Raw genomic sequence first — 25504 nt, forward strand, 5'->3', positions numbered from 1 at the left:
CTGTATTCATCTTTGAAAGTGTCAGTAGTTGAAGAATAGCTATAGATAAGAGATTTCTTAAAATGAAGAAAAAATTGAAAGTATGTCTAGATATTTTTTTCAGACTTAGAACTTTATGGAGAAACTTGCTTTTCAAGTAATTACTCTTTTGTGATTTATTTATTGATTTTCATAAAGAAATAGACATAGAAAAGTACAAAAAGGTGAATGACTTACAGCTTCTATATATTTCCAAATATTGCACACTTCGTGGGCTCTCAAACTAATTCTGTTTGGATCACAAACTAAATATAAGTCAACAATGTAATACTGTTGCAAAATAAAGCAAGCATCATTCTGGGATGTATTAGCAGGAGTACTCTAAGCAAGACACAAGAAGTAATTCTTCCACTCTACTCAGCACTGATAAGTACTCTGTCCAGTTCCGGGCACCACACTTCAGGAAAGATGTGGACAATTTGGAGGAAGTCAGAGGAGAGCAACAAAAATGATTAAAGGTCTGGAAAATATGACCTACAAGGAAAGATTGCAGAAAATTGGGTTTGGTTAATCTGGAGAAGAGGAGAAAACAGTCTTCAAGTCTATAAAAGGTTGTCATAAAGAGCATGATGATAAATTGTTCTCCTTATCCACTGAACACAGGAAAAGAAGTAATGAGTTTAAATTGTAGCAAGGGAGATTTAGGTTAGACATTAGGAAAAGCTTTCTAAGTATAAGGGTAGTTAAGCACTGGAACAAATTACCTACAGAGTTTGTGGAATTTCCGTCATTGGAGTTTTTTAAGCACAAGTTAGATAAACACCTGTCAGGGATAGTCTATAATACTTAGTCCTGCCTCAGTGCAGGAGACTGAACTAGATGACCTATCAAGGTCCCTTCCAGTCCTACATTTCTATAATACTATGATCTCTAACAGAAATATGCAAATATGCAATTTTACAATTTATCAAACCTGCAAGACCAGACAATACAAAATCAGACAATACTACATAGACATAGCATGCTAGGGTGGAGGTAACAGTAATAGAACTGGAGAAGACACATGAATAGGGAGAGGTGAGAAGGAGGGAACCATAACTCTTGGCCATTTTTGCAATGTGACTTGTTCCAAAAATTATTTGCTCTCTGCTGAATATTTCAAATAACTGTAAGGGAAATACAACAATTAAGTGACCAAAGACAGTTTGCATCAGCCTTGTGAAGTTGGTTATCATAGATTAGTCTCCAGGCAGTGGTAAGGGGTGAAGGGAATTCCAATTTACCCTGTACTTTGGAGTTCCAGCGTCAGGCTCTGAACCTGAGGGAGCAGGTTCGTTCAGCAAACTCCTCCGTGACTATTTCCTCCCTCTCTAGTAGGACAAAGTATCTGTCTTTGACTCTCTGGGACAGAGCAAGAGTACAAATGATCTGAAAACCCTTCCATGTTCTTGGGAACCTATTCCTCCTCAAAACAAAGAGAAAGCAAAGCAAGATGCAGTGAACAAACACCTCTGGATGTCTTTTCTTTCTCAGAGCAGAGATAAAGGTAAAGCCTTTAACCAGGCAGTAAATTGACACTGCCTCACAACAAACATAGGTGTATGCTGAAATTAATAGCATTATGACTCTGAGGTGCAGCCCATCTGTTGTCCAGTCACTGAATTGTTCTATCCTCCTTACATTTAGCTAACACTCTCTTTTATGTGGGCCAGACTGGCGCCTGGGAGGCTAAAAGGTTCCAGCTGTTTCCTGCTCCTGCTGGTTAGCATTCACATCTTCATACAGAACCATGGCCTGAAGCGTGGATCATTCTGCCTGTTTCTGGGACTCTGGAAGGTTACAACAAGGGGACAACATAAGAGCAAGAGAAAGAAAAAATAAATGATACATGAATTTCAAATGTTATTGTTTTCCTAAGAGACTTCTGTGCAAGACTGATGGCATCTGCTCTCAAAAATGGTTGCACCACACCGTCCCTAATCTCTCTTTGTACAGAGCAGGGATTTCTCATTTCACAGATATAGAGCCTCATCCTTCTCCCTCTGAAATGGTGTTTTGCCTTAACCATGCTATAGTATACATCCATAATGTCACATATATTCTTAATTTAAAGGATAGAAAATGTGCATTTTATCATCCAAGATGAGAACTCTAGGCACGGGATTTAATGACCTATAAGCAACTTTAACTAGTGTAATGAACATAAACATTGTGAATGCTATCCACTAGTAACATAGCAGAAGATGACATGATTCTTAGCAATTTGCATTTCCATCATAAGGATAATATATATTTTATATTACTTTAATTATCTCAAGGAAAGGTGTTTGCACGTGTGGTTTAATGTTGGATTTTTTATTTAGATCAGTCTTGCAAAACTGTCATGCAAATTTACTAACATAGGCATAAAATCTACTAGCCCACTCTTTACTCTTTACAGTGGTGGGAATGATAAAACTAAGATACTTTAATCACCTGTCAAACATAATTTACCCTGAGTGAGTAGAATTAGGAAAGGCTGATTTAGACAAACACGTTCACTTTAAAGTCAAGGTGGGCTCCAGTTATAAAATTTCAGATCCAAATTTCAAACACCCCACACTTCTGGACTGTTTGGGTGTTGAACGTTGGTTTGAGTGCCCACTTTAAAATTAGTCATTGTGACATGCAAAGAACTGGAAAAAGAAAGTACTAAATTAATCTTAGCTGTGAAATAGATTGGACCCATCTTAGCATGAAATCAAATATTCCCAAGGGACATTTAGCTTAGAGTTTAGGATGTTTATGGACTAGTTTTGCTGTTGACTTGATTGTTTATGGCACTGTTTGTGCCAAATGTTCCTCTCCATTAATTGGGACAACCCAGTGTAACCTGACAACTTACGTCAGTGATGCACCTCGGAGTAGAATTTGGCTTTGTGTTGTTGTGTATTTGTTTACAAAAGAAGCTCTTAGAAATGTTTTTTTCTGTCCAAGACAACTCCTGTGGCTGTTATATGAAATAAATATCAAAAATTACACACTTTTGGTCATTTCAAAGTTCGGCCGAGAGGCACAGTGGTTATAGATAGAAGTGACCTCTCAGATCATTCAGTCCATCTTCCTGCCAGTGCAGGAATAAAATCATAGAAATGAGAAATGCCACTTTGAGAAAGGATTTCATTATACTAGACAACATAAGCTGAGAAGTGTTAGAGTAATCACAGATTCTATACAAAGCATAAAACAATCAATACAAAAATTGATATTAAAATACATTTAATTTCTGCCGTTTTTACACAAAGAAATTCAAATCGATACAACGGAACCCACTTAACAGAATACCTGGTAAGAATAAATATTGTATTTACCAAAACCAAACATTTGCAGAGGTGTAGCTTATCAAGAGTCTCCTTTGTTCAATATCTTTGTATTAGTTCTAGACATCATGAAATATTAGCGGAAGACAGAAGAAACAAAGCAAGATATTTCTCTCCAATTCACTGAAGGTACAACAGTATATTCACAAAAAAGGAGAACTTTTTGAAGGTCAGGCACTCTCTCAACAACTACTATAGAAACCATAAAGAAAAGGAGTACTTGTGGCACCTTAGAGACTAACAAATTTATTGGAGCATAAGCTTTCGTGAGCTACAGCTCACTTCATCGGATGCATTTGGTGGAAAAAGCAGAGGAGAGATTTATATACACACACACACACAGAGAACATTCCCTGTGTGTGTGTGTGTGTGTGTATATAAATCTCTCCTCTGCTTTTTCCACCAAATGCATCCGATGAAGTGAACTGTAGCTCACGAAAGCTTATGCTCCAATAAATTTGTTAGTCTCTAAGGTGCCACAAGTACTCCTTTTCTTTTTGCGAATACAGACTAACACGGCTGCTACTCTGAAACCTATAGAAACCATGTTACTGAGTCTAATTCTTCATTGTATCAACTGCTACCAATTCACTAAGTTACCAAATAAAAGGAAAGTGTCTGATATAGAAAAAGTCTGCTTAGCAAATCACAATAAATGATAGCACATGTCTCAAAACCCTTAGCATTTACGCTGTAAAATAAGTCGGATTTTTTTAAGTATCTAAATATCTCCCTTTTCATTATTATTAGAGCGATGGTTAATAATCTGAATCAACAGTTTACATATTTCCATTAAAATTAATGCTTCTTCTGAATGATTTCTAAGAGATCAAGTACCTCAAGCAAAGTTTCTGTCATGTGACTATGAGAAAAAAATCACTGAAAGAGTTACTTTCCTCAAACACTGAACAGGGATTATTTAAAATAAGGAAAATTAGTTATGGGAATAGTCACCAAATAGTGCTGTTACACATAGTCTTAAAAGTTTTTATTTTTAGTGGGAGACCAAGTTTTTAGTCTTTGAAGAAATGCTGGTTCCGTTAGTTTTGCTAGTGTGGGTCCTTTGTGGGAAGCAGTGGGAAACAGGAGAATATTTTGCTTTTTGACTTAATCTGTCTAACTGGAGAAAATTCTTGAGATGGCGTTGCTCCCTGGGAATCAGGCACTGGTGTTGGTGTTGAAAGAAGAGATTGCCTCCATGTCTTTTGTAATTATCTCTGTTCCATGATTGCTATATATGTGTAAATAAAACAAGTTACAATGACAGTATACTATTGTGTCACAGATTTCTCTACCATTGAGAAGCTGTCCTATAAGGTCGCACATCAGCTACCGCTCAGGGCAATACTAGTCTGTGTCCCTATGTTTCACTGTAGAACTTCTGCCTAGAACATTGCTATGTCCCTCTCCTGTCTGCTCTGTGTTGCAGATTTTAAGTAACAGTACACATAAACATACAGTTTCTGCTTCAGTAAAAATCAAATTGTTGCTATAAACTCTGCATAACTTGGTAGTTTTGACTGTTCTTGAGCTTCACTTTTGGTTTACATTCAAAGTGAGACTTAAACTAAGTTTTATCTGAGTATGACTCAAAAGCAGGTGTAATTGCCAAATGCTAATCAAACCAACAAATCCTTCATCGAAACACTGCTCACCCATCCTCGGCAGGAAAGGAAAGAATATTCCTGGCATCCCCTGACAGGAGGTGCTTGGAAAAAAAAATTTAGTTTGAAACCTCCCCATCATCCCAATCCTACTGGCCCAGGACTTCCCACATTCCTTTAAACCCCTCTTACCTCCAGCATTTTCATGGACCTTTAGCTGACCGCCCTGTTCCCTCTCAACTTTTCAGGACTCAGTCAGAAGACCCCTGTCTCTTTCATAGAATCATAGAATTATAGAACCAGAAGGGACCTCAAGAAGTTGTCTAGTTCAGTCCCCTCCCTGACAATTGTTTCTTTAATCTGCTCTTCAAAATCTGCAATGATGGATATTCCACAACTACCCTGGGCAATTTATTCCAGTGCTTAACCACCCTGACAGTTAGGAATTTTTTCCTAATGTCCAGTGCAGTTTGGTTGGTATCCAGTGAATGAGGTAGGGATCCACTCATTGAATAGTATGGTAGTACATAAATGTTGAATTGATGCCTTATTCACTCTGCATTGTTCAAACCTGTGCATGAGACAGTGGAAATAACAGCATCATACTATGCCATAATGCATACACATAAGGGAGTAGAGTAAAGATTGTATTTACAACCTTACCTTTGGCATTTACAACTTTTGAATGCTTCACATTGTAATCTTAATATTCCTTTAATATAGTTTTTTGTCTTGAATCACATTTGGCATGGAATATAATCACAATTGTACTCTGGTTCAGAACCACAGTTGTCAACTATATTGTTGGGGAATATATCTTATACTCATAACATTATTGTTGGTCAGCTCTTTTACTTTCCTCATGTAATATTTTAGAAGTACCTATTGTCTCATAGTATACTGCTCTGTTAATTCTATGGTTTTGATAGGCATTTGTATAGATTCATACCTAAAATGTTCTTGAGTACAATAATTCTGAATTATTACTTATAAATTAGTACCTTTCAATGGTCACTCAAGTTGTTTATTTAGCTTAGAAAAGCCTTAAAAGACTAGACTGTGACAAACGTATAGACCAGGGTTAGAATTTTCTTCTAACACTAATATAAATCAACAATAACTCCAGACATCAATGGAGAAACCCCATAGCAAAATTACTGTGATATCCCTAGAGAGCTCTCAGGAGAAAGGAATAGAATACAGTCTTCAATAGCATTGGCAGTCTGAGCCTTCTGATGTTAGATAAGTCCTTGATATACTTGTCCTTTCAGGCTGTCATTGGGTAGTGTATCTTTTCTATCTGCTGTTGAACCTTTTGAATCTTATTTATCTTCATTTTGCCATCACATAAACCTCTATCAATCTTGTGATGACATTTTAAAACCCTTTTAAATGTTTCCTTGAATTGATTTCACTATTGCAAGACTTCACACCTGACCTCACTTTCGTTCTTGTAGAACTCAATTTTGTATCAGCTGGAATTTTTTCTTCACAGAACTGGTTACTCAGAACAGCTAAGTTAAGATACATTTCTTTGTGTGGAACCGTTACTGAAGCTGCTATCAATGTAGCATATATGCACCCATGCCAATGGAAATACAGAATTCCCAAGTGGAGATGACTCATCACTACAAGAAACAGTGGTGAAACTATTAGTTGGAGAATTTCTTGTCAGCTTTGTCAACAAAGGAGACTGACTAATCTTTTTGTTTTTTATGTCTGCTTTCTATAACAAATCTAACAAAAGATTTGCACACATGCACACACATACACACACAAAGAGATGCAAAATAAAGAGTCTTAGGCAACATGTATTAATAAGAGCAGCAGAAATGGATGGATGGAAAAAAGACATAGACCAATGTTATAGGAAAGGGGACAAATGAGCTTTACCCATGTGGCAGACAATTCCATTGTGTCAGAGGAGTACTGTTGTTGACCATGATCCTCATCCCAGATTTTAGGTGATTATTTTTTTACATATCCTCAACCATTAGGCATCTTGGAGATAAAGACTGGGATCATGAATTCAACACAGTATTCTATGATCTGCTGGACGAAGTCTTTACCATCCTATCTTATCGACTTGGGAGCTGGAATATTGCTTTGTTAAACACTAGTATCATTTAATCCAGAAAAGCTTGTAGAATTGGCTCAATTTTGTTACACAGAAAACAATTCCTATGGAAGAATTTAAGGATCATGTGAGAAAAAATTAGACAGGTATGATGTTTATCTATAAATGTTGTAAAAAAATTCATAAAATACAGCAGGCCACTGCTGAATTTTATGGCATGAAAACAGATAATTAAACTGTAAATGCTGATCTTGCTAATGCTTATAAGTGGATTATTGGAAATAAATTGTACTTAAATGCCTTCAGAATGCAGTACACATAATCAGAAACAAATGGCAAATGTTCATCAGTCTAAACTAGTGTATTGTGTAATTAGTAGAAAGAGAGGTGGGGAAATCCCAGGGAATTAAAATACTTTGCAAGTGTAAATGGACTAAAGGGTAAGCTGAAAATACATTTTACCTATTGTCTATCCTATGCTAGGGTCTAATGTGATTTCAAAACAGCATTTAATGCTATTCATTTCTGGAAGGCCTTGTCTATGGACTCAATCCTTCTCCAAATGAAGTCCATTTACTGCCATGGAGGCAGGAACAGGTCATAAGAGTGCAGTGAGTGTATATTAAAGTTTGGAAAGGGAAAAATGTTTAATAAAAAATAGTGGAATTCAGAAATGGTATAGGCAGGGACTCAAATAATAAATGACCACTGACAGTGAGTTCAGTACGAGATTCAGCTGGAAATCCATGAAATTTGTATTAAAATAATTTCCTATGGGGGAAGAAAAACAAACATGCTTTTCAGTGCTCTCCAGTAATAGACAGAAGTTACCATATACATTTTATATATTTCTAATATTTACATCCCATGCCTGAATTGATTTGCTGAAAGACTCCATATATTCAACTTTTGATATCAAGGATTATTCTGGGAAGATGTTGGCAGACCCTCTTTGGTTTATTTTAGAGGTATGAATCCCATTCATTAGAATAGCTTTTCAAATGAATGGCTTGTAGCGTCCTCATGAATAGTGTACTTGTGGTTGATGTAAATCACTCATTCTTTGCCTGTTCAGTTTCACATCCTCTCAGGGATGGCTTCAGTCCATCTCTGGCAACCTAAAAATAATAATAGTAGTCCTGTTAGTAACTGTGAGAACATGTTTGAAGTGCAGGTAATGGGAGATTCAACACATTGCACTATTCAGCCATTAACCAGGAAAGAAAATGTGAGTGTTCATTTGAACCCACACTGGAGGAGAATTAGTTTAGAAAATTGCACAGTACAAACAGTCTTAAAGCAACAGGCTGGTAGCCTGTAATTAGTGAAAACTTCATGGACATTAGCCCCAGCATAGAAGAGACAAGTTACTTTCTGAAGGAAAAAGTCAGATGAAGACTTTTCATCTCCTGAAAATGTTTAAGAGTTATAAACAGCAGGGCGTGGTATCACTATTTTCTTTTATTTCAACACATTTGAATTATAGGCACCAGTCCAGATAATTATCTGATTCACACCTAAAAAAGTCCAGATTTGTCCAAAAGTGGACGCAAAATTAAACATGCAAATTTTACATTTCAAATTCCTCCTGCAAATATAGTGATGAAAAAGTGACCCTATATGTTATGTTACAATGCAGAATCAATGTGCAATCTTATATATATTGCCAATGAGAATATATCAACTAAACAAATTCCAACAAATGATTTAACTTACTGTTCTGATTAAATAGAATCCTTCGGGATTCTATTTGTTATGTTCACAATCAAGATAAAGTTGAGACTTACTATTCACACATAGAAGTCAATTTTTAAACAAAAGCTGTGATATTAAATTAAAAAATCAAAACTGAATCAGTCGATGCTTATACCTATACTGTGTTCTTACAAACTAGGGTCTGATCCTGCACCCTTTCTTTCAGAAAATTCCCTTTGATTTAAGGGAAAACACATCTGAGGTGGCATGATAGTATTACATGGTATTGCACAACATTATAGATTGTGCCCACAAGGAGGGATGCCCGAGAGGCACCCAAGTGCAAAATTAAGCCATTGTGTCCACATGTATTGTGAAAGGTATAATTGGTATTTCATTGAAATGATGTTGGTTCCAATTGTTACTAAGATTGCAATGCCTCAATAATAAATAGCAATACCTTACACTTCTATAGCATCTTTTATTTCAAGATTTTAAACCAGGTTTAATTAAGTCTTCTAGAACTCTTAACAAGAAAGGTAGATATAATTATAAACTATTACATAATAAAATACATATTAACATAAAATATAATGATACTTTGGGATTATATATCCTTCATACTTCCTCCTATGCTGCCACTCATATTAGAAAGAGCTCTCCATAAATATCTGCAAAGCCATGTTTGCCCTTCTTCAAATCCCTCCTTAAATCTCCTCTCTGTGGTGCCTGAAAACAATTGATGATTAGGCCACTGTTTTTCATATGACTAGTGTTGTCTCATTGTTACCTTTGTGTCCTCCCTGTCTGTTTGTTCTAGGCATCTGTTGTCCCTTGCCTAATACTTAGATTGCAACCTCCTTGGGACAGGGGCTTTCTTTCTGTTATGTGTATTTGTACAGCAACTAGTGTAGTGGGATTCTGATCAATGATTGGGGTACTTAGGCACTACCACAGTACAATAATAATAAATAATAATAATTAATAATAATTAACAATTAATATTATTACATTACATCTATAATCCCAAATCTCTATTCAAAATAAAGTGACTGCTGAGATGCAAAATTAACAGAAATAAAAATATTCAGAATAATTTCCCTCCATAATGCAGTTTTTGCTAGTGTCTCAGAACAGTGTGTAAAGGTAGGGGCCATGCCTGGTCAGGTTAGGGTGAATGATGAATTTTCTTATTATTCTATTTAAATCTTAACCCTTCAAACAGTGAAGATGAGTATATATATTCTGTATTCAAAGTGTCTCTTCCAGAGTAATATTCAAGTAAACAGGCCTTGACCAGGGGTTCTCTGTGTAAACTGGAGGAAGGAAATCCTCCCACCTGGACACAGAGTGCTAGTGGACTGTGTGTTTTCCACTAGAGCCCTCTCTTGCAAGTAGTCTACACCATGTGGAGGATTGTTAATGTCTCACTTCCCTTCTAATCCCTCTTTTCCTTCCATACACAAAATGAGGTCACTTCAATCTCCCCAGTTGTCCATAGCTGCCAACTGTAACCATACCATGAATGGAGTAGAGAATCTCACTTTTGCAGTCGATTAGGGACCACATTTTTGTATGATGCTGAAGTAGTACAGTAACGTTTGTAATACATTTTGTAAAAGAAAAGAAATCTTGATATTTAAAAAAATATTTAAGAACACTGAAAATAAATATGCTACAGAACTGCAGTTGATGTATCTTGACCTACAGAATATCAGACTGATTTTGCAGTGCTCTGTTTGATAAAGGGTAACTAATAATCTTTTGGAAATTGTAAAGGATGTTTAATGTAAGGGAGTTTTTTCATTTATTATGACTTTTAACCAATAGAAACTATATTATCATGCACACACACACCCCTATAATTCTTTATCTATGAATATGAAAGTACGTATGACTTCGAAAATTACACAAATGCAAACTGTTTAAAATATAAGAATAGGAATTATAGAATGCAAATAGCATGGCTAAATCTTTGACATTAACACAAATCTGTGTGCATGTAGCAATATCCATTTAATAATGTGTACTAGTAACAAAATCAGATACTTTGTTTAGCAAAACCAAAAGTGCTTAGTGGTTCATTCTTTGTGTATCATCTCTTTTTTAACATTTGTAGAGGATTTTTAATGGATTAATTTTTCCTCCCAAACATGAATATTTACTCACTTCAGCGATTATGCACATTTTGCACATTAGAGGACAGTGCATACTTTTAAAATGTTGACTATATCTACTTTGCCCCTCCTTGATTTTCCATCCCGACCTTTGCCTTCTACCCTCAATGTACATAAAGGACAAATAGCTTAAATATAAGGGAAAGGAGAAGCTAAAGTGATCACTCATGTTTGTTTTTCTCTCCTCAAAGTACATTCTGTATCTTTTCCAAGAAAGTGAATCCCTTAAATGCCACTTGAGATTTAAATGAAAGTGCACCATCATATTAAAAACAATAGGCCAGCTTTTGCCAACCTGACTCAGGTTGAGTAAAAACCTTATTATGCAATTATTCCAGTTGAAGTCACGAGGCTATTCATCTCGAGTGAGGGTGATAGAACCCAACTCACTGTGAAAAACTCTGAATCAAAAAAAGTTTGAAGACATTTAGCAGAATTTGTCATTTGAATTAAGATGTCTTTATAAACAAAATCATTCTGTTCTTATTCTCCTTGTGCACCAGTTAGATGTAAAGACTTTATTTTGAACAACACACAAAAAACAAACAAAAAACTCTCCTGAGCTGATATATATTGATCCTTTACAAAATATTCTTTTATATTTCTGAAATGGACCATTGCATTTCTTCAAGAGATATGTTTGCTTTAATGTTGTTAAGAGAAATAAAAAGTTCCTCCCTGTACATGTTTGCAGATTGATTTCAGTAATAATGTTGATAAATGTTTCTCTGAAACATAGACAAAGTGTGCGTGTGTGTGTGTGCGTGTGTGTTTCTGAGAGGGAGATCTTTCTTCCTCTCCTTTTTGGCAAGCGGAACAGAAGGATCTATTTTTTGACAGGCTGCCATTCTCAAGAGTGCATAAAATCTGCATTTCCTTTCATCTGTCTGGATTAGTGGATTATCCTGAAGTCTGCCTTGGTGACTGATATACTTTATATCCTGCATCTCTGAGTTCTTCTAACTGATATAATAATAGGTATTTTTCTGAGATTTGGCATGTTATATGGAGGGGGAAAGGTTTTAACATGTGGCTGATTTGTATCTCACAGTCTTAATTATTTTTTCCCTAGGACCTCATTTCAGCAGCCAACACTATATTAATACGGAAGTAATGCTTTTTACTTTTGCCTCCTTTTGTGATAAAAGTACATCAAAGGGCAAAGTTAAAAGCCTGCTTCTAGTCCTTGATCCAGTTTCAGAAAGGGGAGAGAAAAAAGACGGGAATGATATTACTGCAGCAAAAATAGTGTGTGAAAAGGGAAGGGTTTGTACAATGATCCCAAATTATAACACTGTGGTCACAAACAAAATGTAAAAACATTCAAGATTAAAAGACTTTTTCAGTTAATATCCCCCCAAATAATTGTACTTAACAAAATTCAATAATTTTAAAACCCCAAATGTTAGAATATCTGGAAACAAACAGCTATGGGTCCTTGAACCTCTGCATGGGTCAGCCACATGCAGACCTCTGAATTCTGCTGTGGGTGCTCTAGAACTAGGTTATGTACAGTCAGAAAATGTCAAACAAAGATAAGTCTGAAATGGGGGCATAGCACCTACAACCATCCCAGATTAAAACCATGGCAGATCTTCTCCTCTCCTATATTCTATGACCAGCTCTCAGCAGTCTTTATAACATGATAACTTTGAACAAAACCATAAACCTGTCCAGCTGCAAGAAACCTATTTTCTACTTAATCCAGTGGTTCTTCACCATGGTTTGTGGTGGTGATGGCTGGGATGGTCCCAAAGAATTTCTTGAGCCTTCCTAACTTCAAAGACTTCTAAAAGAATGGCTGAAATACATCCCTGGTATAGTTCTATTGACCTCTATGCAGTTATACCTGCATACTGGGTATAGGAAGTCTAGGGGGTGCTAAGGTAACATTCATTATACTATGGTTCAATTTAGTCCAATAAAACTATATTCTTCACAATATTCTTTACAGATTAATGAGTGATCTCTTTCTGACCCTTTTATTTTTAAATTCAATCCTTACTCTATTCTCACACGCAGTTGCTAATCTACACTATAAATCATAGAAATGTAAGACCGGAAGGGACTTTGATAGGTCAACAAGTCCAGTCCCCTACACTGAGGCAGACTAAGTATTATCTAGACCAGCAGTTCTCAAACTTTATTTCATTGTGACCCCCTTCTAACAACAAAAATTACTACATGACCCCAGAAGGGGGGACCAAAGACCGAGCCCACCCAAGCCCAGCCACCCCAGGCTCAGGGGGGGGAGGGGAAAGCTGAAGCCCGAGGGGTTCTCCCTTGGGTGGGGGGCATGTAACCTTAGCCCCAGGCAGTGGGGGTTCGGCTTCAGCTTCAGCCCTGTGTGGTGGGGCTTGGGCTTGGGCTTCAGACTTGCTTGGGCCAGGGGCCAACACCAGCCTTGGTGACCCCATTAAAATGGGGTCATGACCCACCTTGGGGTCACGACCCACAGTTTGAGAACCCCTGATCTAGACCATCCCTGACAGGTGTTTGTCTAACCTGTGCTTGACGGAGATGCCACAATAGATAGATAGATCATATGTTCCAATGCTTAACTACCCTTATGGGACAGGGTGTGCATACACCCCACTGGGCCAGAAGAGATTAACCCCACACTATGGGTGGAGGACGTCCCACCCCTCAGACTGTACTGGACATGCGCCAAGTGCTATGCTAGTATAAAAGGGAGCAGGGCTCAGTCTGGGTTGACCTCCAGGAGAGGAAGTACCTGGTGGAGGCTCCATCTGAGGAGCCATCACAGCGCTTGCCTACGTGAGCTGAAGAGCCCGAGATCTGGACTGGAGATCTTGGCCAACAGAGTCCTATGGAATTAATTATGCTGACACCCCGATGCCCCGTGGACTGCAGCTTCAAGAAGTACAGTAGGAAGTGACCCAGGGAGGGTGAGTGAATGGTATCTCTCACCTGTGTGAGGTCAGCGTGTTTTCGTGAGATTCCCCACTGACCCAGTGGGGAACTGCTCTGACACTCCTAGGTTGTGGCCCGGGAGAGTCAGGGGGGCCCAAGGCTCACTACCCAGGGCAACATCCCCCTGGTGATGGTCCTCCAGGTATTGGTCACTTTGCCACACTGCCCCATATCTGAGAGCCATTATATTGACTCTGGTCACTAGGCCATGCTGCCCTGAATTCAAGAGCCACTGTATTGACTCTGGTCACTAGGTCATGCTGCCCTGAACTCAAATCATTTATGAAGATATTGATAGAACTGGACCCAGGACAGATCACTATGAGACCCAATTTGATATACCCTTCCAGTTTTACTGTGAACAATTTTGACTACTCTGAGTATGGTTTTCCAACCAATTCTGTCCACACCTTATAGTAGGTTCATCTAGACTATATTTCCCTAGTTTGTTTATGGCTAGTTCTTAATTCTCTCATCCATCAAAAATTATGTTTTTCAGGTACTCTCTCCTCTGTTGAGCCTACCTTTACCTTTTATATATTCTTCACATTCCTTTGTTTCTTTCCAGAAAACTTGTAACTTATTCATTAACCTTTCCAGTTACTCTGCTTTTTGTTTCCCTCTCCACAGATGCTTCTCATAAAGAGTGAAATTAGTACCTGTGCAGAGTGCTGGATCAAGGCCTAGATACCACTGATGTCTTATTTTGAGAGTTCCAGGGGGATTTATGTAGTGAATAAGTCTTCTGCTGGCCCACTGCACAGAGGTTAGTTTACTTATAATGAAGAGGGGTGAAAGAATCTTTGACTCCCTGTCAATGTCTTATTATTTGTTTGTGGTCATGCCCAAGATATGCTAGTCAAATTTCAGACATTTAAGAAGGTATGGTCACTAGTCTGTGCAGATCACAGTCTAAAGACAGACAAATAAAGACAGCTCAGAGAAAGGAAACAAACAAAAGAGAACTTCTGTTCACAAAATTCACAATAGGCTGCTGATATAATATGCTTTGGCATAGAGAGACTAGTAAAGCTGAAACATTCTGTATTCTCGACCTAGAGTACAGGAATTTAAGAAAAGCTGTCTGTCATACAAACATATATAAGGTATCCTTTATAGTCATTCTGTATTTTGTGTCCCACAATTTGTTTTATATTTTGCTTTGTAGTTTCTCTTTCTGACAATAAATAAATGCCTATTTATTTATTCTTGTTTTTTTTCCAAGAGGCAGTTAAACTTGAAAGTGATTTAGACCCTGATTCATTTATAAACCTGCAGGTATTAACCAATTTAGCTCCTTTGACTTCAAAGGAGCTGGTCATTTACACTACCAGACAATTTGGCCCATAATGGCAAATTACCATTCTGTAATTCCAGTCTTCCAAGGCTGTCGTTACCTCCTGAAAGTTTCTGAACTCCAATTGCCTTTGTTGGGAGATGAGGCACCTTGACGGCTGAGGCTCTAAAACTAGGAAATAGTCCAGTTGTGTGGTCACTCACTGCAGGGTTAAGATTTTAATCCTTTCATATTTCTTGGATAATGTTGCAATATGTCATTTTGGTTTAAATATAGCAGTTTACTGGCTAAAGCCAAGACTGTTTCATAGGTGCATCACATGTCTTTTTAATAGAAAATATTTTTTTACTAACTTACCAATTTCAGCTTCTTCATTTAACTCTGTTGATGCTGATTCTTGGTCAGACAGCTGCAGCGGCACAGGAGCTAGCAAACAGAGCTCTAAACAGGGGAGTGGGAGTGGGAGTGGGAGTGGGAGTGGGAGTTCTGTTGGAGGAGAAGGTAGTTGTACTTGGTTTTGTATTTTTAGTATTTGTATTTGTGTGTGTGTAGGGGTTTTGTGCTGGGAGAGCAGCTGAGCCTGATTAGGGGGTGGGGCTTTGTGCTGAGAGAGCAGCTGAGCCCTGCCTAGGGGGTGGGGCTTCTGACTAGGGGCCCTATAAAGGTAGCCAGCCAGTCAGGCAGTGGCACAGACAGCTGCAGCGGCACAGGAGCTAGCAAACAGAGCTCTAAACAGGGGAGTTTGAGTGGGAGTTTTTGAAAAGGGGGTTTGTATTGTGCTTGTTTGGGGTTTGCTTTTGCTGGGGGGGTGGTCTTTTTGGTGTGGCTTGTGTTTCCCAGATTAACAGGATTTAGGTGGGAAGGAGATGACAGATACAGAGGAAGCTGTGGGAGTGACTCCTGCAGTGAAAGACACATTGAGGATGACTGGATGTGGAAGCTGTGGTATGTACATGATCCTGGAGGGGGGAACCGGTAAGAGTTTTGTCTGCATGAAATGCCGTCTGATAGAGCTGATGGAGGAAAAGATCCGAGGTTTGGAGATGCAGGTGGAAAGTCTGGTTGAGTTTAGGAAGGGGTTTGAGCAGATGATGGAGCAAAGATATGAGGTATCTGAAGGGAAAAGCTCAGACTCACGGATGGAAGCAGGGCTGGGGAATTTTGAGGAGAGACTGGATGAGGAAAGTGGTCAGTGGAAACATGTGACTCAAAGAAGCAGGCAGAGAAAAAGACGGGCTAGTGAAGGAGAAATAGAGCTTAGGAACAGGTTTGCAGAGTTGGAAAATGAAGAAGGGGCTCAGCAGGTAGTCGCTGAAGGTGGAAGGGTAAGGAAGAAGAGAAGAGAGGCTAGCCCTATAGAAAAAGGGGAAGAGTCAAGGGAGACTTCACCAAATATGAGCCCCAGGAGGATACAGGATGGGTTGAAGAGAATTGTAAGGGAAAATAGGAATGGAAAGAACTTGCAGCCAGAGGGAACAGGGGAGAGACTGGAGAATAGCACTGTCACCAGGAAAAGGCAGGTCTATGTGATCGAGGACTCTTTATTGAGAAGAATAGACAGGCCTGTAACTAGAGCTGATCCTGAGAATAGAAGGGTGTGCTGTCTTCCGGGTGCTAAGATACGGGATGTAGACCTGAGATTGAAAAGGATCCTCAAGGGAGCGGGAAAGAATCCCCTAATTATCCTTCATGTGGGAACAAATGATACAGCCAGATTCTCGCTGGAAAGTATCAAGGGAGACTATGCTAGGCTGGGGAAGACGCTTAAGGAAATTGAGGCTCAGGTGATCTTTAGCGGGATCCTTCCTGTTCCTAGAGAAGGGCAACAAAGGTGTGACAAGATTATGACTGTCAACAGATGGCTTAGGCAGTGGTGCTATAAGGAGGGCTTTGGGATGTATGGCCACTGGGAGGCATTCACGGACAGAGGTCAGTTCTCTCGGGATGGACTTCATCTGAGTAGGGAAGGAAATAGACTTCTAGGATCGAGGCTCGCACAACTGATAAAGAGAGCTTTAAACTAGGAATTGGGGGGAGATGGATGGGAGATGTCCAGAAAATCTCCACGCCAGATTTTAGCATTGAGAGGGAAGAAGATGAAGTAAGAAAGGATACAGCCATGGGTAGGAGAATGTATATAAGGAGCGAGGGCGGTGTGGATACTAGTCTAATAGGTTATACTGGCTGTAGAATGACTGTGCCTAATAGGGTACAAAATGTGAGCGAGGCCAAACAGCAAAAATTAAGATGTTTCTACACCAATGCGAGGAGTCTAGGTAACAAAATGGAGGAACTAGAGCTACTGGTGCAGGAAGTGAAACCAGATATTATAGGGATAACAGAAACATGGTGGAATAGTAGTCATGACTGGACTACAGGTATTGAAGGGTATGTGCTCTTTAGGAAAGACAGAAACAAAGGTAAAGGGGGTGGAGTAGCATTGTATATCAACGATGAGGTAGAATGTAAAGAAATAAGAAGCGATGCAATGGATAAGACAGAGTCTGTCTGGGCAAAAATTACATTGGGGAAGAAAACTAGTAAAGCCTCTCCTGCGATAGTGCTTGGGGTGTGCTATAGACCTCCGGGATCTAATTTGGTTATGGATAGAGCCCTTTTTAATGTCTTTAATAAAGTAAATACTAATGGAAACTGCGTGATCATGGGAGACTTTAACTTCCCAGATATAGACTGGAGGACCAGTGCTAGTAATAATAATAGGGCTCAGATTTTCCTAGATGCGATAGCTGATGGATTCCTTCATCAAGTAGTTGCTGAACCGACTAGAGGGGATGCCATTTTAGATTTAATTTTGGTGAGTAGCGAGGACCTCATAGAAGAAATGGTTGTAGGGGACAATCTTGGCTCAAGTGATCATGAGCTAATTCAGTTCAAACTAAATGGAAGGATTAACAAAAATAAATCTGCAACTAGGGTTTTTGATTTCAAAAGGGCTGACTTTCAAAAATTAAGGAAATTAGTTAGGGAAGTGGATTGGACTGAAGAACTTATGGATCTAAAGGCAGTTGAGGCCTGGGATTACTTTAAATCAAAACTGCAGAAGCTATCGGAAGCCTGTATCCCAAGAAAGGGGAAAAAATTCATAGGAAGGAGTTGTAGACCAAGCTGGATGAGCAAGCATCTTAGAGAGGTGATTATGAAGAAGCAGAAAGCATACAGGGAGTGAAAGATGGGAGGGATCAGCAAGGAAAGCTACCTAATTGAGGTCAGAAGATGTAGGGATAAAGTCAGAGAGGCTAAAAGTCGAGTAGAGTTGGACCTTGCAAAGGGAATTAAAACCAATAGTAAAAGGTTCTATAGCCATATAAATAAGAAGAAAACTAAGAAAGAAGAAGTGGGGCCTCTAAACACTGAGGATGGAGTGGAAGTTAAAGATAATCTAGGCATGGCCCAATATCTAAACAAATACTTTGCCTCAGTCTTTAATAAGGCTAAAGAGGATCTTGGGGATAATGGTAGCATGACAAATGGGAAGGAGGATATAGAGGTAGATATTACCATATCAGAGGTAGAAGCGAAACTGAAACAGCTTAATGGGACTAAATCGGGGGGCCCAGATAATCTTCATCCAAGAATATTAAAGGAATTGGCACCTGAAATTGCAAGCCCATTAGCAAGAATTTTTAATGAATCTGTAAACTCAGGAATAGTACCGAATGATTGGAGAATTGCTAATATAGTTCCTATTTTTAAGAAAGGAAAAAAAAGTGATCCAGGTAACTACAGGCCAATTAGTTTGACATCTGTAGTATGCAAGGTCCTGGAAAAAATTTTGAAGGAGAAATTAGTGAAGGACATTGAAGTCAAAGGTAAATGGGACAAAATACAACATGGTTTTACAAAAGGTAGATCGTGCCAAACCAACCTAATCTCCTTTTTTGAAAAAGTAACAGATTTTTTTAGATAAAGGAAATGCAGTGGATCTAATTTACCTAGATTTCAGTAAGGCATTTGATATCGTGCCACATGGGGAATTATTAGTTAAATTGGAGAAGATGGGGATCAATATGAACATCAGAAGGTGGATAAGGAATTGGTTAAAGGGGAGACTGCAACGGGTCCTACTGAAAGGCGAACTGTCAGGTTGGAGGGAGGTTACCAGTGGAGTTCCTCAGGGATCGGTTTTGGGACCTATCTTATTTAATCTTTTTGTTACTGACCTTGGCACAAAAAGTGGGAGTGTGCTAATAAAGTTTGCAGATACAAAGCTGGGAGGTATTGCCAATTCGGAAAAGGATCGGGATATTATACAGGAGGATCTGGATGACCTTGTAAACTGGAGTAATAGTAATAGGATGAAATTTAATAGTGAGAAGTGTAAGGTTATGCATTTAGGGATTAATAACAAGAATTTTAGTTATAAGTTGGGGACGCATCAATTAGAAGTAACGGAAGAGGAGAAGGACCTTGGAGTATTGGTTGATCATAGGATGACTATGAGCTGCCAATGTGATATGGCTGTGAAAAAAGCTAATGCGGTTTTGGGATGCATCAGGAGAGGCATTTCCAGTAGGGATAAGGAGGTTTTAGTACCGTTATACAAGGCACTGGTGAGACCTCACCTAGAATACTGTGTGCAGTTCTGGTCTCCCATGTTTAAAAAGGATGAATTCAAACTGGAGCAGGTACAGAGAAGGGCTACTAGGATGACCCGAGGAATGGAAAACTTGTCTTATGAAAGGAGACTTAAGGAGCTTGGCTTGTTTAGCCTAACTAAAAGAAGGTTGAGGGGAGATATGATTGCTCTCTATAAATATATCAGAGGGATAAATACAGGAGAGGGAGAGGAATTATTTAAGCTCAGCACCAATGTGGACACAAGAACAAATGGGTATAAACTGGCCACCAGGAAGTTTAGACTTGAAATCAGATGAAGGTTTTTAACCATCAGAGGAGTGAAGTTTTGGAATAACCTTCCAAGGGAAGCAGTGGGGGCAAAAGATCTATCTGGTTTTAAGATTCTACTCGATAAGTTTATGGAGGAGATGGTATGATGGGATAATGGGATTTTGGTAAGTAATTGATCTTTAAATATTCAGGGTAAATAGGCCAAATCCCCTGAGATGGGATATTAGATGGATGGGATCTGATTTACTATTGAAAATTCTTTCCTGGGTATCTGGCTGGTGAATCTTGCCCATGTGCTCAGGGTTTGGCTGATTGCCAAGTTTGGGGTCAGGAAGGAATTTTCCTCCAGGGCAGATTGGAGAGGCCCTGGAGGTTTTTCGCCTTCCTCTGTAGCATGGGGCATGGTTGACTGGAGGGAGGCTTCTCTGCTCCTTGAAGTTTTGAACCATGATTTGAGGACTTCAATAGCTCAGACATGGGTGAGGTTTTTCATAGGAGTGGTGGGTGACATTCTGTGGCCTGCGCTGTGCAGGAGGTCGGACTAGATGATCAGAGTGGTCCCTTCTGACCTTAGTATCTATGAATCTATGGTCACACCTATTTTGCTATCATTGACCATGAAAATGGTTACATCGTTAGCAGTGGAGACACCTTCTGGTGCTGAGGGATTCAAGAGTGGAAGAGACCTCAACTGGGAGCAGCCAAGGAAGTGTTCCACATGATCCCTCTTTTCCTCTCTCACCCTCACCTCAGCTTGTGAGAGTTGATGTTTCTCTCTTCCCCCAACTATCCCCCTACAGATCCTTCTTTGTACTCAGGGCGTCGGGGTGGATCATCTGCTGTTTCTGAGGCCTCAGCTCTGGGACTTGTCCTGCCCACTGCTGCTGCCACTGGGCAGTGGGAGTGTCAAGGCTGATTCCCCACTCTGGCACTTCGAGTGCAGAAGATGGATTTTAAAAATTAATACTGGCCACTCCAGACTTGTTTTAAACTCCCAAGGTTACAGCTTCTCTCTGACCTTGGCTTGGTAAATGCTGCCACCACCCAAATGCAAAACCCCTTTTGTAACCCAGGAAGACGCACTTGGGAATTCCTTCCTGTGGGGTACCCTCAAGCCCTTTCACACACACCCTCCGGGGAAGACCTGAGAAAGAAAACAAAGGAAATTAGTTGTTGCCACCAGCTAATTAAACAACGAATGCACAAACTGTTAGGACACACAAATCTAGTCCTGTTCTTAAAAAAAGGTAAATTTCATTAAAAACAAAAAAAGAAAATACATCTGAAATTTAGGCTTTTGCTATATTTTGAAAGAGCAATTCCAAAAATAAGCACCGAAAATAGCTTTCTTGGGGATTCAGCTTAAAGGTTACAAGCAAACAAAAGCATCTGGGGATAGAACAAAGGAGTGCATTAGCCATAGAAAATAAACAGAAATAACCCTAATAGCATCTTTCTAAACATTCCTGATCTACTTACACATTTGGGGGTTCCAAATAAGTAATTCTAGGTATGATCTGATGATTTATTATCATACCTGGCTTAAAGCTTCTCATAGCATAACTGCTCCCTGTTCCCCTCTTTCCCGGAGGAAAAATAAAACAAAGACAAAGGGGAAGTTTTTTCCCCATTTTAAAAAGTTCTAGCCTTCCCATTGGCTCTTTTGGTCAGGTGCCCACTCCCTTTGCTTTACCTGGGGACTTTATTAACCATTTACAGATAAAGCAAGCAGCAAACAGCCATCAAGAGAGACTTTATAGCTAACTGGCTGGCTGAGTGTCCATAAAAGGGAGCTTCCCCTCTCCCCTTCATTTATCATAGGGGATGATTTTGAGATTGGCTGAATGGCTCCCATTAGGGCAGGGTGACTGGCTCCTGTATGGCTGTGGTGGAGTGTGAGGGGTGATGATACAGTTTGTTGCCTATGTGGGGTAACCATTGTGGGCTCTCTATTTACCACCCTTACTCTAATTAGGAGATCTCTGTTGAACTGGGGGGGGGTGGGCTGATTGCCAGTTTGGGGTTCTGGAAGGCATTTTTTCCATATGTTAAAACCAGCAAACTGCTGTGTGGGTTTTTCACCTTCCATACGTCATGCAGGAAGTCCAGTTTAGGGAAGTTAATTAGGATTGTCACAAATTTGGCAGGTTCCAACGAGGTTACAGGATTAGAAAGGATCTGACTGAGGTCTCTGTAACTCAGTGAGCTACCTGTACATTGGTTCTGAACACAGCATGGCACACTGAGGGGATTTGCCTCTGTCTGTGTGGCTTGTGGCACCCTTCTTCTCTCTCCTACCACTGACGCAGAGGAGGGAAATGGCCTGCTTGGTAGTGTGGGGTGGTTTCTCCATAATAGATAATAGACTGAAATAAAGTTGTATCCTTTTCATTTAGCCATATGGCGGTATCTGTGTCTCATTTTTTCCACATGCACATTAATTCACTTGAAGTCAGATGATTATTAGGATATCTCCGTGGTATTCAGAGGCACAGTGGGTGCTTGTTACCACATTGTACCATACCTGGAACACTCAGCGGCAATCAGATTATAAATGATTTCTTGGTTGCAGTACATTACTTACATATATGGAAATAATAATTTCCATCTTCAGGATAGATAATGGAATATGTGAATGTTACGGGATGCACTATATTCTTTTTCCTTTTTTTCTCTTTTTTTGTCTTGTCCTACCTCAGATGGATAAACTGTACCTTGGAACAATGAATTAACAATTCTGGAAACATCTGTTTCTGAAATGTCTGATTCAGCACTGGATTTTCGAATGTCAGGATGAATATTTCATAAAACTCCGTTGCTGGCAACATGGTTACAATGGGGAAAAAATGAATTCAGCACAATGTTAAACAGTTTTCTTTGTTGCTTGTGAATCTTGCATTGATGTTCAAGGATACGAAGCACCCTGAGCTGAGTCGATGGTATTGAGGGTGCTCAGAACTTTGCAGGGCTAATTTTAATTTCTGCTCTGCTCCTACATCTTTGGCAATAAAAAAGAAAAAAGATGGACATACAATTAATACAAATCCACATGATTTCAGGGGAAAATGGATCTGGTCAATTAACTTAATATTGTCATTTGACAATACAATACAATATAGTACAAGTCTGCTTGTCTATATGGGAAAATAAATATTGGATAAACTAAGCTGTGAATTTAAACCAATATAGTTATACTGGTATAACTATCCCTTTTGGACAATCTTTTTTTCAATTTAGCTTATGTCACTTTGGAAGGCATTTAAGTGAAAGTGTAAAGGCTTTCTTATTTGGAAATTAGGTGGTCCACACAGGGAGTTATACCAGTATAACTATATTGGTTTAATTAATATCAGCCTAACTATACTGGTATAACATTTAAAACTTTCCTGTGTAGACAAGCCCTTTAACAGATGCTTAGCTCATGGTCTGTGTGATTCTCCAGAAGGAGAGGAAGTTGGTCACAGTCTTGCTGCAGACAGCAGTCAGCTGATAGAAAAGGAGTACTTGTGTACTCCTCTGTATTTTCTACCAAATGCATCTGATGAAGTGAGCTGTAGCTCACGAAAGCTTATGCTCCAATAAATTTTAGTCTCTAAGGTGCCACAAGTACTCCTTTTCTTTTTGCGAATACAGACTAACACGGCTGCTACTCTGAAACCAGTCAGCTGATGAAAAAGTTGACAGAGCCAATTGGACCTACCATTTGATTGGCCTAAAATTAACAAGAAGCAGGTTTAGAAGAAACACAAGGAAGTACTTCTTCACACCACATATTCAGCCTGTGGAACTCACTGCCATGGGATGTTGTGAAGTCCAAAAGTATAGCTGGGCTCAAAAAAGAATTAGGTAAGTTCATGGAGTATAGGTCCATCAATGGCTATTATCCAAGATGAACAGGGATGCAGTACCATGTTCCAGGAATCCCTAAACCTGCAACTGCCAGAAGCTGGGACTGTACAACAAGGAACATAAGAACATAAGAATGGCCATACTGGGTCAGACCAAAGGTCCATCCAGCCCAGTATCCTGTCTGCTGACAGTGGCCAATGTCAGGTGCCCCAGAGGGAGTGAACCTAACCGGTAATGATAAAGTGCCATCCATCTCCACCCTCTGACAAACAGGGGCTAGGGATACCATTCCTTACCCATCTTGGCTAATAGCCATTAATGGACTTAACCTCCATGAATTTATCCAGTTCTCTTTTAAACCCTGTTATACTCCTATCCTTCACAACCTCCTCAGGGAAGGAGTTCCACAGGCTGATGGATGTATCACTCAAAATTGCCATGTTCTGCTCATTCCTTCTGAAGCATTTGGCACTGTCCACTGTACTGGGCTAGATGGACCAGTGGTCTGACCCACTAAGGCCATTCTGAAGTTCTTAGGCCTGCCAGACAGAAGGAACAACTATGTGTCTATGTGTCTTTTGAACAAAAATGCCTTATTTGTAAAGCAGCCACTGTTGAATAGCTTGCACTTTCTGATACAGGTACAGAGCTTGATTTAAGGAAAAATTTCCTCTAGGGTAAATTATAAATACACATTTCCTGAATAATTTGGCCCCAGAAGCAGCTACTGTTAATGTATTTTCATGAAGCAATTATCAATACTTAGTTCAGAGTATTATCTAATATTCCTTTGTTTACTCATAACTTAAATGTGATGACCTCTGCCCTAATCATCTCCCTAGGAGTATCCTCTCCTTAGTAAGTGAGATCTTCTCTTATACCAGTCAGCTCAATATTTCTCTTTCCTGAACACAGAAAAACACAGTAACAGCTGTTTTCCAGTACGTATCAAGCTGATTTTCTAATGTGAACTTGAACTTATGACTAAGAACCCTGGACAACAGAAGATTAAAACTAGGAAGTTCTATACTTTCTCCCTAATGAAATCCACCTATCCATTTCCAATCTCCATAATACCCATAATTACATGCAAATTGTGTGATTTTCAACTGTTTGTAGAATCTGTTTCTATAATTAAATGCACCATAACAATGTTTGTAAGAACTCACAGACATCACTATGAATCATATGCATCCAGCAGAGCCCCATTCGCACAAACAGAACTCATAGGACAACAATATTGCAGTACACATTTTGTTTTGATACAATGGATTAGGTGTGAATAATTTAAGGAATCAGAAGAAAGACCTGGATTGATTACTTTTCTAAACATTATAAAGACAAATGGTAACACAGGCCTTTATCAAATGTCGGTGTTCTAGGAGAAGTGGTATTTAATGATTGGAAAAAAGGAACAGGCTGGCACTGGTCCAGGTAGTGAGCATTTCCACTTAAAACCCCTACAATTAAATTAGTTAATGAGAATCATGTTAAACACAAAGTAGTTCATGCCATAAAGTTGAGAAAGAATCTTCACATTCCATTTTAATGGGGGGGAGGACAATTTAATCCAATTACTTTTTTTTTAGTTTTTCCAGGGAAAAGTACATTTCTTCACAATCAACTTTTGATGCATTTCCCTAATTAATGCAATTTGATAAAAT

General features: G+C 39.1%; 1 long non-coding RNA gene across 1 annotated transcript in view; it reads right to left on the reverse strand.

The window, feature by feature from the left end:
* Window positions 1-5258: 5258 nt before the first annotated feature.
* Window positions 5259-25504, reverse strand: part of LOC122459251 — a 169948-nt gene continuing 149702 nt past the window's right edge. The window contains exons 3-4 of the long non-coding RNA XR_006279795.1: window positions 12991-13012; window positions 5259-5282 (exon numbers count right to left, since the gene is read on the reverse strand). This is a non-coding gene — a long non-coding RNA (uncharacterized LOC122459251). The remainder of the gene's footprint in view (window positions 5283-12990; window positions 13013-25504) is intronic.

This window comes from Dermochelys coriacea, chromosome 3 (genome assembly GCF_009764565.3).
Source record: "Dermochelys coriacea isolate rDerCor1 chromosome 3, rDerCor1.pri.v4, whole genome shotgun sequence".
NCBI lineage: Eukaryota > Metazoa > Chordata > Testudines > Dermochelyidae > Dermochelys > Dermochelys coriacea.